Source organism: Somniosus microcephalus, unplaced genomic scaffold (assembly GCF_052327205.1).
Source record: "Somniosus microcephalus isolate GS21.2 unplaced genomic scaffold, FLI_Smic_1.0 unresolved_chr7, whole genome shotgun sequence".
Taxonomy (NCBI): Eukaryota; Metazoa; Chordata; class Chondrichthyes; order Squaliformes; family Somniosidae; genus Somniosus; species Somniosus microcephalus.
Window position 1 is genome coordinate 5,997,774 of NW_028225185.1, and position 18,128 is coordinate 6,015,901.

General features: G+C 51.5%; 1 protein-coding gene across 1 annotated transcript in view; it reads right to left on the bottom strand.

The window, feature by feature from the left end:
• Nucleotides 1-18,128, bottom strand: part of LOC147086426 (cadherin-related family member 5-like) — a 78,987-nt gene that overhangs the window by 50,256 nt on the left and 10,603 nt on the right. The gene's annotated exons all lie outside the window — the stretch shown is intronic.

Below are 18,128 nucleotides of genomic sequence, written 5' to 3' on the forward strand. Positions count from 1 at the left end.
TCACGGGGAAGTCTTTAGATTTTAAGAGTTCGCCAGCGGCTTCCCCACCGCTCGGGGATAGAAACATCGGCCTAGAAATTCCGTGGGCTGCGCCAGCCGTTAGCGCCCAAAGAGGGCACTTAGTGGGTTTTACGCCACTGGCCACGCCTCCCGCTAAATTTAGCGGGACGCTAATGGCCGCGCTAGCCGTTAGCGTTATGCCGCTACCGATGACATCATCGGTGTGCGCAGCGCCCCGCTACCATCCCGATCGCGAAATTTGGTAGCACCCTCTGCTTTAACGCCAGTCGCAATTTGCGACCGGTTCAGGGGGGCCTACCTGCGGCGGTAGAGGCGCTCAGGTGCGGGGCGGACATTTTTTTTGCTGGCCACCTGCCAGTACCTCACCGCGCCGCCATCCCCGGCCTCCTGAGCCCCCCCCCCCCCGCGGAGTGCTGGCTGTGTCCCAAGAGCCCGGCACTTCTCCTCGGTGCCGGGCTCTTTTGCCGGCGCTCGTACTCTTCCAGCACGCTGCAGCAGGCCCCTCCCCTTTAAGAAGGGGAGGAAGGATTGCAGTACCGCAGCGAGTGACGCTGCGGCACGTTGCGCTACGAGCTTCAGTTGCAGCGCCCCAAGAGGAATGCGGGGCGCCTCGAGTAGCACCGTGCTTCCCTCTGGGGCACGCAAACTGAATTTGCGGCGGGCGGCCGCGACTGCGTCCGGGACGCTACTTCCGGTGCCCTGTCGAGACTGGCACCCTAAACGGGGCGCCAGTTAATTTCTAGGCCATAGAAGATAGGAGCAGGAGTAGGCCATTCGGCCCCTCAGGATCACGTCAAGCAAGAAGTTGGGTGTTATAGAGTCAAGGGGGCGATTTTGCCAGCTCTGGGGAGGCGGGACTGCTGGGAAAATGGCAGAATCTGGGGGTGAGTGCCCATCCCGCCCCCAACCCGCCTCCGTGCCATCTTCCCGGGCGGCGGGTACCCGACCCGCGCCGGATCCCGTCTCCTCGAGGCGGGAAGGGGATTACAGCCACTTAACTGCCTGTTAACAGGTAGTTAACAGGCAGAGAAGAGGATTATCCCCATTTTTCCACCAGAGGCGCGGGCTTCCTGACGTCAGGAAACCCCGCCAGGGTCATCGAGGCGAGCAGAGGGTCTGCAGGGGTCAGAGGGGTCCAAAAGTGCGCTGTGGAGGTGAGTGATGGATGCAAGTGTGGAGAGGTGAGTATGTGAGGTGAGTGGAAAGTGATAGAAAATGTTTACTTACCTTTGTTTCTTCCCGCAGGCTTCAACCGTTGGGGATGCGGAGAGTCTCGCATCTCACCGGCAGAGATGACAGATGGCTGCTGCATTCTCCGATGCAACAACCATCTAATTTCTGCTCACAAAAGAGGTTTGAGGAGTCTTGAATACAAGGACTCATCAAACAACAGAGAATGTCAAATGATGACAATTCATCTGTCAAATATTTTTGACAGATGAAACATCATACGCTGACGTCATTCTCTGTAACAGGCTTCCCCTTAATTGGTCTGCCAAGCCACAAGTTGATGGAGGCAGGACTAAAACCCAACAACTGGCAGTCCCACCTCCAAAATCCAGCCCATAGAGTCATAACAGCACAGAAGGAGGCCATTCGGCCCATCGAGTCCATGCCGGCTCTCTGTAGAGCAATCCACTCAGTCTCATTCCCCCGCTCTATCCCCGTAGCCCTGCAAGTTTATTTCCCTCAAGTGCCTATCCAGTCTCCCCTTGAAAACATTGAGTGTCTCCGCTTCCACCACTTCCGTCGGCAGCGAGTTCCAGGTCCTCACCACTCGCTGCGTAAAAAAGTTTTTCCTCACATCCCCCCTGTATCTCTTGCCCAAAACCTTAAATCTGTGTCCCCTAGTCCTTGTACCATCAACTAGTAGGAACAGCCTTTCCCCGTGTAGCCTATCCAAACCCGTCATAATCTTGTACACCTCTATCAAATCACCCCTCAACCTCCTTTGCTCTAATGAAAACAATCCAGCTTCTCCAACCTGTCCTTGTAGCTAAGATCCCCCATCCCCGGAACCATTCTGGTAAATCTCCTCTGCACTCTCTCAAGTGCCTTCACATCCTTCCTAAAGTGTGGTGACCAGAACTGGATGCAATACTCCAGTTGTGGCCTAACCAGCACTTTATAAAGGTTCAGCATAACTTCTCTACTTTTGTACTCAATACCTCTATTTATGAAGCCCAAGATCCCATATGCTTTGCTAACCACTCTCTCACTATGTCCCGCCACCTTCAGGGACCGATGCACATTAACTCCCAGGTCCCTCTGTCCCTGCACACTCTTTAAAACTGTGCCATTAAGTGTATATTGCCTCTCCCTGTTCCTTCTGCCAAAATGCATCACCTCACACTTCTCTGTATTAAATTCCATCTGCCACTTGTCTGCCCATTCTGCTAGCCTTTCTATGTCCTGTTGCAGTCGATTGGTATCATTCTCACTGTTTGCCACACCCCCAAGTTTGGTGTCATCGGCAAATTTAGAAGTTCTACTCTGTATTCCAATATCCAGGTCATTTATATATATCAAAAAAAGCAGTGGCCCCAACACTGACCCTTGGGGAACACCACTGTCTACCATCCTCCAGTCTGAAAAACAGCCCTTTACCACAACTCGCTGTTTTCTGTCCTTAAGCCAATTCCTTATCCAAGCTGCTACTGACCCACCTATTCCATGAGCCTCAATTTTGTTAACCAGCCTTCTATGTGGTATTTTGTCAAACGCCTTCTGTAAATCCATGTAGACAACATCCATTGCATTCCCTTCATCAATCCTCTCTGTTACTGCATCAAAAAATTCAATTAGATTAGTCAAACACGATCTGCCTTTTACAAACCCATGTTGGCTCTCCTTAATTAGCTTAAACCTCTCCAAGTGCCGGTTAATTTTTTCCTTGATTATTGTTTCTAAAACTTTACCCACCACTGATGTTAAACTGACCGGCCTGTAGTTACTAGGATTGTCCTTCCACCCTTTCTTGAACAATGGTGTCATATTTGCCACTTTCCAATCCTCAGGCACCTCCCCTGCATCTAGTGAAGATTGGAAAATTATGGCAAGCCCTTCCGCTATCTCCTCCCCCAATTCCCTTCGCAATGGGATGCAAGCCAGCTGGACCAGGTGACTTATCCACTCTAAGCATACCCAGCCTTTCTAGTACATCCTGTCTATCAATTTTCACCCCTTCCATTGCTTCTACCTTTTTTTCCACTTCTACCGATATTTTGTCAGCATCCACCTCCTTACTAAACACCGCTACAAAGTACTTATTGCGTATTCTAGCCTTGCCCTGCGCCTCTAAGCGTATATCACCTTCTTAGTCCCTAATAGGCCCCACCATCCAGGACAAAGCAGCCCGCTTGATTGGCACCCCATCTACCACCTTAAACATTCACTCCCTCCACCCCCGGCGTACCGTGGCTGCAGTGTGTACCACCTACAAGATGCACTGCAGCAACTCGCCAAGGCTTCTTCGGCAGCACCTCCCAAACCCGCGACCTCTACCACCTAGAAGGACAAGGGCAGCAGGTGCATGGGAACACCACCACCTCCAAGTTCCCCTCCAAGTTACACACCATCCTGACTTGGAAATATATCGGCCAATCCTTCATCGTCGCTGGGTCAAAATCCTGGAACTCCCTCCCTAACAGCACTGTGGGTGTACCTTCACCACACGGGCTGCAGCGGTTCAAGAAGGTGGCTCACCACCACCTTCTCAAGGGCAATTAGGGATGGGCAATAAATGCTGGCTTTGCCAGCGATGCCCAGATCCCATAAAACGAATAAATAAAAAAATTACTTCGCACTTACTGTTTACATGCCAGTAGAAGATTTTTGGGTTCCCTTTTATGTTAACTGCCATTCTACTCTCATATTCTCTCTTTGCCAGTCTTATTTTCATCTTCATTTCCCCTCTCAACTTATTGTATTTGATCTGGTTCTCCCTTGAAGAATTCACCTGACATGCATCATACACCCTCTTTTTTTGTTTCATCGTCTTCTTTATCTCCCATTGTCATCCAAGGAGCCCTTGCTTTGGTTCCCTTACCCTTTACTCTTGTTGGCATGTACCTAGCCTGTACTTGGAACATCTCCTCATTAAAGATCACCCATTGTTCCATTACAGTTTTTCCTGTCAGTCTTTGGTTCCATTTTACCCTGGCTAGATCCTTTTGCATCCCATTGAAGTTAGCCCTATTCCAGTTTAGAAGTTCCACTCTAGATTGTTCCTTGCTCCTCTCCATTGCTAATCTAAATCTTATGATACGATGATCACTTGTACCCAAGTGTTCTCCCACAGACACTTGGTCGACCTGGCCCACCTCATTCCCCAGCACCAGCTCCAGCAATGCCTCCTTCCTAGTTGGGCCAAGAACATACTGGTCAAGGAAATTCTCCTGAACAGATTTCAGAAATTCCTCCCCCTCCTTTCTATTTACCCTAGCATTATCCCAATCGATATTTGGGTAATTAAAGTCCCCCAATATCACCACTCTATAGCTCTTGCATATCTCTGGTGATTTCCCTGTAGATTTGCTCCTCTACCTCCCTCTCACTATGTTGTGTCAGCATGGAATGATTTCTTAACTTGACAGTTGCAAATGTGCTATAAAATCTCCCATCTCACAGCTGTTTACTTTCCAAGTTTAGAAGCTGTTGCTTACTGCATTTGGAAGACAGATTGAGCTTTATGCAGGTTGCAAGTGTTTGGAGCAAACTCTCTATCCAGTGTCACCTCATTGGAACAACCTCTCTCAACATTGACAGGTCGCTTCTGTCATCTCAACCTCACCTGCCATCTATTCCATCAGCATCAGTGCCGTTGAAAAAATCTCACCTTGGTCCTCAGAATCTGACCACAATTAGCCCCAATACCAGCAGCACCAGGCACACCAGCTGCACCAACAACAACACCAACACCAACCTTCTCCGCAATCACCTGATACTGCACAGGACACAGGGCGTCAGCACCCGACCACATTGCTGCCTAGGAGGCCAGGGATGGCCTCACCATGGCCAGATTTACTTATTTTAACACTGTGCACCCTGGCTGCCACATGATGCACCAGGTTGGCACCACACCACACCAACACCATAAAGCATCCCTACAATGCCCAAGCCATCCCTTTCACAATCATCACCATTGCGGGGGGTACCCTTATGTCTCCCCATTCACTGCAACTCACTAAGCCACTTCTAAAGGTGCACACAAATCTGTCCAAGAAGGCAAAGTGTTGAAAATAAAGATTTCAATGTTTAACACCACATTAACAGAAACTTCACGTGAACATTGGCTAAAACACCCAAGTGCCTACCCTTGTGTCCTGTTAGTTGGTATGATTGCACTAGGATGAGGGTGAGTGTGAGGGGTGGCTAGTGAGATGGGGAAGTGATAATGTAGATAGAGAGGGATGGGTGGAGGTGTAAGGTAAGTTGGTGTGAGCAAGGATGTGCAGGAGTAGGGTAGGGAAGGCAGAGTGATGGGGATGTGATGAGTGGCAAAGCAGGATGAGGTTAAGCGTAGCTTTGTACTAACGTTTCGTGAACTACTGAGATCATTGAAAGGTTTGTGCCACTGCAGCCTGGTCCTCCTGACCACATCCCTGCTTGTGACCTCCTGTGCAATGTGCAACCAGGCTGTGTTGATCTTCTGGGGAGGTCTCTTCTGCCCATTGGAAGGGGAGAGAACCTCCCTGCGTGCTGTGACTCCCTCCCTAAGCATATTGGGAGTTGTGCAGAACACTGACAGCACAACTGTCAAAATCAATTTGCGCATGGTCCCTTTAAGGAAACCAGCTGATGACGCATCATCAAATGACGTCATCAGACCCTCTTCAATTGGCCGGCAAACGCGTTGGGCGGGCTTAACAAGCCCAATCGCGTACAATCATTTCACAGAGTGGACTGGAGCCAGCAGCAGGGTCGCACCCATCCATCAACCCCGGCCGCACGGACCCGCCTCGGTAGGCGAAATCGCGGCCCTTGAATGGATGGACTGATCAGTGTATGGACACAGAATGGAAACCGTTCCATAACCGTCGTACTGAATTGTCTTGTGCGCAAGGTTGTATCAAGTGGGGAAACAGAATTCATGAAACAGTATCAAACACACTCTCATTTCACCACATCATCCAGCTTCAAATGGAGCAGCCAAAAGGTCAGTCAGAATAGTGAAAGAAGCTCTCAAAAAGCAAGTGTGGCAGGTTTGTTCGAGACTGAGCATGAAGCAACATTTGGCAAATTTCTTGCTGAAGTACAGAACTACTCCGTACACTATAACTGGACGTACCCCAGCAGAAATCCAGATGAAGAGGAGATTGAGAACACAGTTGAGTTTTGTTCAACAGAATTTGGCCTCAAGAGTTGAATGGAAACAGTTCAGTCAGAAACGTTATCATGACAGCAATCAGAAAGAACGCAGTTTCAGACAAAACGAGTGTGTTCGTGTTGGTGTTCTCAGTCCCCCTGGCAAGTCGAGTTCACACACGTGGGATGTAGGAACCATAGTAGAGGTTGGTGGAACCAAGAGATATTTGGTTGAAATTGGTGACAACATCCGAAATGTTCATGTAGATCAAATGATCTCTGCTAGAGATGAACCAAGACATGATCGTGAATCATTTGATCATGAACACATACATGAGTTTGACTCAGTTCAGACTTCAGTAACTGAAGTATCAGGTTCACACAAGTTTGAGAGAGAAACAAGATCATCTTAAAGTAAAAAAGCCAGGAGTTTTTGTTATGTGATACATGTAATGCTGGGAGAGGTGGGACTATCGTTTTGTTGGTTTTTTTTATTCGTTCATGGGTGTCGCTGGCAAGGCCAGCAGATATTGCCATCCCTAATTGCCCTTGAGAAAGACAGACTTGCATTTCTCCAGCGCCTTTCACGACCACCGGACGACCCAAAGCACTTTACAGCCAATGAAGTACTTTTTGAAGTGCAGTCACTGTTGTAATGTGGGAAATGCGGCAGCCAATTGTGCACAGCAAGCTCCACAAACAGCAATGTGATAATGACCAGATAATCTGTTTTTTTTGTTATGTTGGTTGAGGGATAAATATTGGCCAGGGCACCGGGGAGAACTCCCCTGCTCTTCTTCGAAATAGTGCCGTGGGGTCTTTTACGTCCACCTGAGGGAGCAGATGGGGCCTCGGTTTAACGTCTCATCCAAAAGACGGCACATCCGACCTTGCAGCACTCCTGCAGTACTGCACTGTCAGCCTAGCTTTATGTGCTCAAGTCCCTGGAGTGGGATTTGAACCCACAGCCTTTCTGGCTCAGAGGCGAGGGTGCTGCCCACTGAGCCACAGCTGACACAAGAAAGTGGTGATGAGCCGCCTTCTTGAACCGCTGCAGTCCGTGTGGTGAAGGTGCTCCCACAGTGCTGTTAGGGAGGGAGTTCCGGATTTTGACCCAGCGACGATGAAGGAACGGCCGATATACTTCCAAGTCGGGATGGTGTGTAACTTGGAGGGGAACTTGGAGCTGGTGGTGTTCCCATGCGCCTGCTGCCCTTGTCCTTCTAGGTGGAAGAGGTCACGGGTTTGGGAAGGGCTGCCGAAGAAACCTTGGCGCTTTGCTGCAGTGCATCTTGTAGATACAATAACTGGGCACTTAGAAACTAATAGTAAGATTGGGCAGAGTCAACATGGATTTATGAAAGGGAAATCCTGTTCGACAAACCTATTGGAGTTCTTTGAGGATGTAACTAGTGGCGTAGACAAAGGGGAACCAGTAGATGTGGTGTATCTGGATTTTCAGAAGGCCTTCAATAAGGTCCCACACAAGAGGTTGGTGAACAAAATTAGGGCACATGGAATTGGGGGTAATATACTGGCATGGATTGAGAATTAGTTAACGGACAGAAAACAAAGAGTAGGGATAAACGGGTCTTTTACAGGATGGCAGGCTGTGACTAGTGGGGTACCGCAAGGATCGGTGCTTGGGCCCCAGCTATTCATAATCTATGTCAATAATTTGGATGAGGGGACTAAATGTAACATTTCCAAATTTGGTGATGACACAAAGCTAGGTGGCAGTGACAGTTGCAAAGAGGATGTGAAGAGGCTTCAAGGGGATCTCGACAGGCTCAGTGAGTGGACGAGAGCATGGCAGATGGAATATAATGTGGATAAATGTGAAGTTATCCGCTTTGGTAGAAAAAAAAGAAAGGCAGAGTATTTCCTAAATGGTGAAAGATTGGGGAATGCAGATGCTCAAAGGGACCTGGGTGTACTTGTACATGAGTCACTGAAAGTGAATGTGCAGGTGCAGTAAGCCATTAGGAAGGCAAATGGTATGCTGGCCTTCATTACAAGAGGATTTGAGTACAGGAGTAAAGAAGTCTTACTCCAATTATATAGGGCCTTGGTGAGACCACACCTGGAGTACTGTGTACAATTTTGGTCTCCTCACCTAAGGAAGGATATACTTGCCATAGAGGGAGTGCAACGAAGGTTCACGAGATTGATTCTTGGGATGGCAGGACTGTTGTATGAGAAGAGATTGAGTAAACGAGGCCTGTATTCTCTTGAATTCAGAAGAATGAGAGGGGATCTCATTGAAGCATACAAAATTATTACAGGGCTTGATAGGGTGGATGCTGGGAGAATGTTCCCCTTGGCTGGGGAGTCTAGAACCAGGGGCCACAGCCTCAGGATAAAGGGTAGGCCATTCGGGACTGAGATGAGAAGAAATTTCTTCACACAGAGGGTGGTGAATCTTTGGAATTCTCTACCCCAGAGGGCTGTGGAGGCTCAGTCATTGGGTATATTCAAAACAGAAGTCGATAGATTTCTGACTAGTAAGGGCATCAAGGGATATGGCGATAGGGCCGGTGAATGGAGTTGAGGCAGAAGATCAGCCATGATCTCATTGAATGGCAGAGCAGGTTCGAAGGGCCGAATGGCCTACTCCTGCTCCTATTTCTTATGTTCTTGAAACTGCTGCAGTCCGTGTGGTGAAGGTACTCCCACAGTGCTGTTAGGGAGGGAGGTCCAGTGACCCAGCGACGATGAAGGATCGGCAATATATTTCTAAGTCAGGATGGTGTGTGACTTGTAGGGGAACTTGGAGGTGGTGGTGTTCCCATGCGCCTGCTGCCCTTGTCCTTCTAGGTGGTATTGGTCGCGGGTTTGGGAGGTGCTGCCGAAGAAGCCTTGGCGAGTTGCTGCAGTGCATCTTGTAGATGGTACACACTGCAGCCACGGTACGCCGGTGGTGGAGGGAGTGAATGTTTATGGTGGTGGATGGGGTGCCAATCAAGCGGGCTGCTTTATATTAGATGGTGTCGAGCTTCTTGAATGTTGTTGAAGCTGCACTCATCCAGGCAAGTGGAGAGTATTCTATCACACTCCTTTCTTGTGCCTTGTAGATGGTGGAAAGGGTTTGAGGAGTCAGGAGGTGAGACACTTGTCACAGAATACCCAGCCTTTTGTAATGAAACCTGTTTGTCTTGCCTGTATTCGTTTTGCACTCATGTATATTACCCTCCCCCACACGGTGTATAGTTTCACTTCCTCTTTCCTGACTAACCTGGAAGGTTCCAGGTCTTGGCTCTTGGCTCCGCCCCTGACTTCTCTTACATAAAGATCCCAGGATCTGTATGACTCATTCCTGCGAGCCAGTCAGTGTGTTGAGATGTTAGCTCTGATCTTAGTGATTAAAAGTCAACTTGTTAAAGTCTATAACTTCTAGTTTTGTGGTTATTGAAGGCACATCACCTTTGACCTGCTCTTGTTGCCACAGTATTTATGTGGCTGGTCAAGTTAAGTTTCTGGTCAATGGTGACCCCCCAGGATGTTGATGGTGGGGGTTTTGGCGATGGTAATGCCGTTGAATGTCAAGGGGTGGTGGTTAGACACTCGTTTGTTGGAGATAGTCATTGCCTGGCACTTGTGTGGCACGAATGTTACCTGCCACTTATCAGCCCAAGCCAGAATGTCGTCCAGGCCTTGTTGCATGCGGGCATGGATTGCTTCATTATCTGAGGAGTTGTGAATGGAACTGAACACTGTGCAGTCATCAGCGAACATTCCCATTTCTGACCTTATGTTGGAGGGAAGGTCATTGATGAAGCAGCTGAAGATGGTTGGGCCTAGGACACTGTCCTGAGGAACTCCTGCAGCGATGTCCTGGCGCTGTGATGATTGACCTTCAATCACCACAACCATCTTCCTTTGTGCTAGGTATGACTCCAGCCAGTGGAGCATTTTCCCCCCGATTCCCATTGACTTCAGTTTTACTAGGGCTCCTTGATGCCACACTCGGTCAAATGCTGCCTGGATATCAAGGGCAGTCACTCTCACCTCACCTCTGGAATTCAGCTCCTTTGTCCATGTTTGGACCAAGGCTGTAATGAGGTCGGGAGCTGAGTGGTCTTGGCGGAACCCAAACTGGGCATCAGTGAGCAGGTTATTGGTGAGTTAGTGCCGCTTGATAGCACTGTCGATGACACCTTCCATCACTTTGCTGATGATTGAGAGTAGACTGATGGGCCGGTAATTGGCTGGATTGGATTTGTCCTGCTTTTTGTAGAAAAGACATACCTGGGAAGTTTTCCACATTGTCGGATAGATGCCAGTGTTGTAGCTGAACTGGAACAGCTTGGCTAGAGGCGTGGCTAGTTCTGGAGCACAAGTCTTCAGCACGATAGCTGGGATGTTGTCAGGGCCCATAGCCTTTGCTGTATCCAGTGCGCTCAGCCGTTTCTTGATATCACGTGGAGTGAATCGAATTGGCTGAAGACTGGCTTCTATGATGGTGGGGATCTCAGGAGGAGGCCGATATGAATCGTCCACTCGGCACTTCTGGCTGAAGATGGTTGCAAACGCTTCAGTCTTGTCTTTTGCACTCATGTGCTGGGTTCCGTCATCATTGAGGATGGGGATATTCATGGACCCTCCTCCCGTTAGTTGTTTAATGGTCCACCACCATTCACAACTGGATGTAGCAGGACTGCAGAGCTTTGATCTGGTCCATTGATTGTGGGATCACTTAGCCCTGTCTATAGCATGCTGCTTCCATTATTTAGCATGCATGTAGTCCTGTGTTGCAGCTTCCCCAGGTTGGCACCTCATTTTTAGGTACACCTGGTGCTGCTCCTGGCATGCTCTTCTACACTCCTTATTGACCTAGGGTTGGTCCCCTGGCTTGATGGTAATGGTAGAGTGAGGGATATGCCAGGCCATGAGTGTTGTGTATGTAACCGTTTACCTTTAAGGGAACTATAGAATGTAACCGTTCGCCTTTAAGAGCACTACTTTCGGTGTGGCACTATTTGTTGGCTCATGTATACTGTAATACCAATAGTGACCACACCAGTATATAAGGGTTGTGATACGTTAACTAGGGCAGAATCGCCCGAGCCTCTGAATAGTAAAGACGTGTTTTATTTTGTTAACAGTGGAGTCTGTGATTATTTATAATACAACCCACAGACTTAACATTGGCGACGAGTCAGGATTCGAACCCTGCGGCAGTTGTTCCACGGCGGCTTCGTCCGAAGACAGGACGTTGAAGAGAGGTTTCAATCCTCACCAGTCTGGAGCCGACAGGCTGGAAGCGACAGGCATTAGGACCCTGAAGCCTCCATAACCTCGTGGGTAAGCCGCAGCGTTGGCTGCAAAGACAGTGCCACCGATCGGGAGATAAGGGCGATCGCAATCCCTGATAAGAGCCGCGGTGAAACGCGCGAGCGGGTAAGCCAGAGCCCGGGAGGGAGCGAGCAAGATCCGCGCGAGCGGGTGAGCCAGAGGCCGGGGGCCGCTTTCAAGTGCGAGGCGCAGCCGGCCCATCGATCGCATCCGCTGATAAGGGCCGCACTCGGGCTGAAAGACAGCGTCGGGGGACGGGCGAAGACCGTCAAGCGCGGGAAAACCGCCATTGAAGTGGGCGGGGAGAGCGTGAAGCGCGGGAAAGCCGCCATTTTTCACGGGAAAACCGCAGGGGAAGAAGGCAGAAGCGGGAAACCGCCATCTTAGAAAATTAATTAGAATTTTCAGAAACAAGAAATAAGTAAAGCAATACTTGTGGTGTTCTCAAGAAGAGAAGCAAATTAATAATAAGTAAAGAAATACTAGTGCTGTTCTCGGAAAGAGAAGAAGATGCCTAAGCGAGGAAATATTAATGATTTTAATGCTGAAATAGAAGACAGGGCCACGTATGGGGAACGCATAGGAATATATTGCGTAGCCATATACGACAAGGCAATAACTTTGTTAAATTCGATGGGAGCAAAAACATACGGGCTCTTGAAACATCTAATAGCACCAGTTAAACCAGTGGACTAGACCTTCGAAGAGATCGTAGCAGTGCTGAAGGATCAAATTACTGCAAGCACTTCCAAATGCTACCGTTGTGGAAAGACAACGCACGACCAGAATCAGTGCTGGTTTAAGAACCAAGAATGTAGGAAATGTGGCAGGATCGGGCACATAGCAAAAGTATGCCGGTCAAGAATGACGGACAACAAGAGGGAGTCCGCAAAAAAAGGGTACAAGAAGAGTCCAAGGGAACAAAAGTCCGACTCACACTTCAAATACAAGGGACTGGACAGTCTAAAAATTCACAACGTGAACAACGAAGCTGACAGACAAACCATTTGGATGACGCTGCGGATTGAAAAGGCCAAAGTCAAAATGGAAGTAGACACGGGATCGGCATTGACGGTCATGAATAAGCATGACTATAAAAAGTTTTTCAAACATATTCCACTACGGAATACAGAATTAGTACTACAGACATACACGGGACACAAAGTATTCCCTATTGGGAAGGCAGGAGTTAATGTGCGATACAAAGACAAAAATTACCGCCGTCTGGATCTGTATGTACTGCCTGAGGGAGGTCCACCACTTCTAGGACGGGAGTGGATCCGAAAAATAAAGATGGATTGGCATGAGCTAAACGCCATGTCGGTGGAGCACGAGAAAGAGGACGTCAAATCTGAACGGTTGTCCCGAATATTAGATGAAGCGAAAGAAGTATTCCAACAAGGGCTGGGTAAGCTGCGAGGTATTAAAGCAAGGGTTAAGATTGCAGAACATGCAAGCCCAAAGTTTTGTAAGGCCAGGTCGGTACCGTATGCAATACGACCAGCAGTGGAGGCAGAACTAGAAGAACTTGAACGATCAGGGGTTCTGTCAAAAGTAGACTACAGTGAGTGGGCCACGCCCATTGTACCCGTCATGAAATCCTCACCAAGTAGTAAGCCAGGGGGACCGGGGAAGGTCCGTATCTGCGGGGATTTCAAGATCACAGTGAACCCAGTGCTTCATTCGGTGCAATACCCGCTGCCAAGGATTGAAGATATTTTCGCTTCGTTGGCTGGAGGAAAACACTTCACGAAGATAGACCTAGCTCAGGCATATTTGCAGATGGAGGTTGAGGAAGAGTCACGCCAATACCTAACTATCAATACCCACAGAGGTTTGTACCGTTATAACAGACTGGTCTTTGGAGTGGCTTCGGCACCAGCAATTTGGCAGAGGGCCATGGAACAGGTGTTACAAGGAATTCCAAGCACGCAGTGCTATTTGGATGATATCCTAATCACGGGAATGGATGAAGAGGAACACCTCACGAATTTGAAACTGGTACTCACCAGGTTAAAGGAGTATGGCCTTAGGGTTAACCGCAATAAGTGTGAGTTTTTCCAAAAACGAATCTCATACTGCGGTCATATCATTGACCGCGAGGGACTACATAAATCACCGGAGAAGATAGAAGCGGTCGTGAAGGCTCCCGCTCCAGGGAACGTGTCACAGTTAAGATCATTCTTGGGGTTGATCAATTACTACCACAAGTTCCTACCAAATTTGTCCACGGTGCTGCATCCACTGAATGAGCTGTTGCGAAAGGAGACACCATGGAAGTGGAGTGAGGAGTGCAAAAAGGCTTTTCGCAGAAGCAAGGAGTTGATTACCTCCGAGGAAGTGTTGGCTCATTTCAACCCAGCATTACCCCTTCGGCTGGCGTGTGATGCTTCACCGTACGGAATTGGAGCAGTACTTTCGCACAGGCTTCCAAATGGCTCGGAAAGGCCAGTGGCTTTCGCGTCCCGATCTTTGACAACCGCGGAGTGAAATTACGCCCAGATAGACAGGGAGGCCCTCAGTCTTGTGTGGGGCGTGAAGAAATTCAACCATTACTTGCAATGTAAGAGGTTCACATTGCTGACAGACCACCAGCCGTTGGTGTCCATATTTAACCCGAACAAGGCCGTGTCCAACATGACAGCACAAAGGCTACAAAGATGGTCAGTCTTACTTGGGGCACACCAGTATGACATTGAGTACAAAAGGTCAACAAAACACGGAAATGCCGATGGGTTATCACGCTTACCATTGCCGACAGTAGAAGAAGCGAGTACAGGGGACCCAGTGGAGTTGTTCCACTCGTCCATTGTGGAATGTCTGCCGATAACAAACTCAATGATTGAGAAGGAGACAAGGAATGACCCGACTCTTTCACGAGTCTATGACTTAACGGTGAAGGGATGGCCAGCACAGAGCGAACCAACACTGCAGGCATTCTCACAGAGGAAAGAACAACTGTCGGTGTGCCGGGGAACCCTAATGTGTGGGTCGAGAGTGGTGATTCCGCCCAAACTCCAAAAGGAAGTACTCAAGGAGCTGCACGAAGGACATCTGGGTGGAGTAAAGATGAAGAATTTAGCGAGAGCATTTGTGTGGTGGCCAGGCATTGACGGGAACATAGAGGAGATCACCAAGAATTGCCTAGGATGTCAGAGGGTTCAGAACGCACCACCACCGGCTCCTCTGCACCCATGGGAGTGGCCCTCATCTCCTTGGCAAAGAGTACACATCGACTTTGCTGGTCCATTTATGGACTCGATGTTCCTGATAGCGGTAGATGCCCACTCCAAGTGGCCGGAAGTAATTAAAATGACCACCACCACGACGGAGAAAACCATCACGGTGTTAAGAACCATGTTTGCTCGGAATGGCCTGCCGGAACAGATCTGTTCCGATAACGGACCACAATTTGTGTCCGAGGAATTCAAGAAATTCCTAAAGAGCAATGGGGTTAAACATTACACATCAGCCCCATACCATCCCGCCTCCAATGGGTTGGCTGAAAGGTTCGTCCAGACCTTCAAGAAGGCCGTAAAGGCCATGAGTAATGAAGACATAAGTCTACAACATAAGGTAGACAGTTTTTTGTTGGCATACCGAAATGCAACACATGCGGTCACAAATCAAACTCCCGCAATGATGTTTTTTAACAGACGCTTAAGATGCCGGCTGGATCTACTTAAACCCAATGTCAGAAGGGACGTGGAGAACCGGCAATTCCAGAACATCAATGACAGGGCAACTAGGTCTTTCAAGATGGGGCAACAAGTTTTGGCCCGGGACTATCGTACAGAAAAATGGCAGCCTGGAACTATTAAAAAAAGGCTAGGCCCGTTGATGTACACGGTGAACATTGGGGACAATGTAATAAGGCGCCATGTTGACCAGCTCATAGAGTCCGCCACAAATGAGCACTCGACTTCACCACCTGACCCGAGTAATGTTGAAACTGAAATACCTAGAACACCTACTGCTGATCTAGTAACATTGGATTCAGATGAACCTGACACTGTTGTTCCAGCTGAATCGATTTTGCCAGGCACCCCTACTGGGCCGCTAGGAATGACGACACCACTTCGGCGTTATCCAGAGAGGATCCGGAAACCTCCACAGAGACTAAACATGTAAACTGTTATATGACGTTGACTCCATCGAGAGTATATCTGTAAACTGTTATATGAAGTTGAAGATTGTGGTGTTCAACATGGAGGAGTACTGATTCACCAGCTGAGGGAGGGCGGTAGGTGGTAATCAGCAGGAGGTTTCCTTGCCCATGCTTGACCTGAAGCCATGAGATTGCATGGGGTCCGGAGTCAATGTTGAGGACTCCCAGGGCCACTCCTTCCCGAATGTACCACTGTGCTGCCACCTCTGGTGAGACTGGGCCCTTCCCCCAGTGCCCTGCCCTGTGGGACTGGGCCCTTCCCCTGGTGCCCTGTGGGACTGGGCCCTTCCCCCGTGTCCTGTGGGACTGGGCCCTTCCCCCGTGTCCTGTGGGACTGGGCCCTTCCCCCGTGTCCTGTGGGACTGGGCCCTTCCCCCGTGTCCTGTGGGACTGGGCCCTTCCCCCGTGTCCTGTGGGACTGGGCCCTTCCCCCGTGTCCTGTGGGACTGGGCCCTTCCCCCGTGTCCTGTGGGACTGGGCCCTTTCCCAATGCTCTGTGGGACGTGGCCTTTCCCAGTGTCCTGTGGGACTGGGCCCTTCCCCTGTGTCCTGTGGGACTGGGCCCTTCCCCCGGTGTCCTGCCCTGTGGGACTGGGCCCTTCCCCTGGTGCCCTGTGGGACTGGGCCCCTCCCCCGGTGTCCTGCCCTGAGGGACTGGGCCCTTCCCCCGGTGCCCTGTGGGACTGGGCCCCTCCCCCGGTGTCCTGCCCTGTGGGACTGGGCCCTTTCCCCACGTCCTGTGGGACTGGGCCCTTCCCCCGTGTCCTGTGGGACTGGGCCCTTTCCCAGTGTCCTGTGGGACTGGGCCCTTCCCCCATGTCCTGTGAGACTGGGCCCTTCCCCCGTGTCCTGTGGGACTGGGCCCTTTCCCGGTGCTCTGTGGGACTGGGCCCTTCCCCTGTGTCCTGCCCTGTGGGACTGGGCCCTTCCCCTGGTGTCCTGTGGGACTGGGCCCTTCCCCTGGTGTCCTGTGGGACTGGGCCCTTCCCCTGGTGTCCTGTGGGACTGGGCCCTTCCCCCGGTGCCCTGTGGGACTGGGCCCTTCCCCCGGTGCCCTGTGGGACGGGGCCCTTCCTCCGGTGTCCTGCCCTGTGGGACTGGGCCCTTCCCCCGGTGCCCTGTGGGACTGGGCCCTTCCCCCGGTGCCCTGTGGGACTGGGCCCTTCCCCCGGTACCCTGTGGGACTGGGCCCTTCCCCCAGTGTAGTGCCCTGTGGGACTGGGCCCTTCCCCCGGTGCCCTGTGGGACTGGGCCCTTTCCCAGTGTCCTGCCCTGTGGGACTGGGCCCTTCCCCCGGTGCCCTGTGGGACTGGGCCCTTTCCCCGTGTCCTGCCTTGTGGGACTGGGCCCTTCCCCCGTGTCCTGTGGGACTGGGCCTTTCCCGGTGTCCTGTGGGACTGGGCCCTTCCCCCGTGTCCTGTGGGACTGGGCCTTTCCCGGTGTCCTGTGGGACTGGGCCCTTCCCCCGGTGCCCTGTGGGACTGGGCCCTTCCCCCGGTGTCCTGTGGGACTGGGCCCCTCCCCCGTGTCCTGTGGGACTGGGCCCTTCCCCTGGTGCCCTGTGGGACTGGGCCCTTCCCCCGTGTCCTGTGGGACTGGGCCCTTCCCCCGTGTCCTGTGGGACTGGGCCCTTTCCCCGGTGCCCTGTGGGACTAGGCCCTTCCCCCGTGCCCTGTGGGACTGGGCCCTTCCCCCAGTGCCCTGTGGGACTGGGCCCTTCCCCCGGTGTCCTGTGGGACTGGGCCCTTCCCCCGGTGCCCTGTGGGACTGGGCCCTTCCCCCGGTGTCCTGCCCTGTGGGACTGGGCCCTTCCCCCGGTGCCCTGTGGGACTGGGCCCTTCCCCCGGTGCCCTGTGGGACTGGGCCCTTCCCCCGGTACCCTGTGGGACTGGGCCCTTTCCCCGTGTCCTGTGGGACTGGGCCCTTCCCCCAGTGTAGTGCCCTGTGGGACTGGGCCCTTCCCCCGGTGCCCTGTGGGACTGGGCCCTTTCCCAGTGTCCTGCCCTGTGGGACTGGGCCCTTCCCCCGGTGCCCTGTGGGACTGGGCCCTTTCCCCGTGTCCTGCCTTGTGGGACTGGGCCCTTCCCCCGTGTCCTGTGGGACTGGGCCTTTCCCGGTGTCCTGTGGGACTGGGCCCTTCCCCCGTGTCCTGTGGGACTGGGCCTTTCCCCGTGTCCTGTGGGACTGGGCCTTCCCCCGGTGTCCTGCCCTGTGGGACTGGGCCCTTCCCCCGGTGCCCTGTGGGACTGTGCCCTTCCCCCGTGTCCTGTGGGACTGGGCCCTTCCCCCGGTGTCCTGTGGGACTGGGCCCTTCCCCCGGTGTCCTGTGGGACTGGGC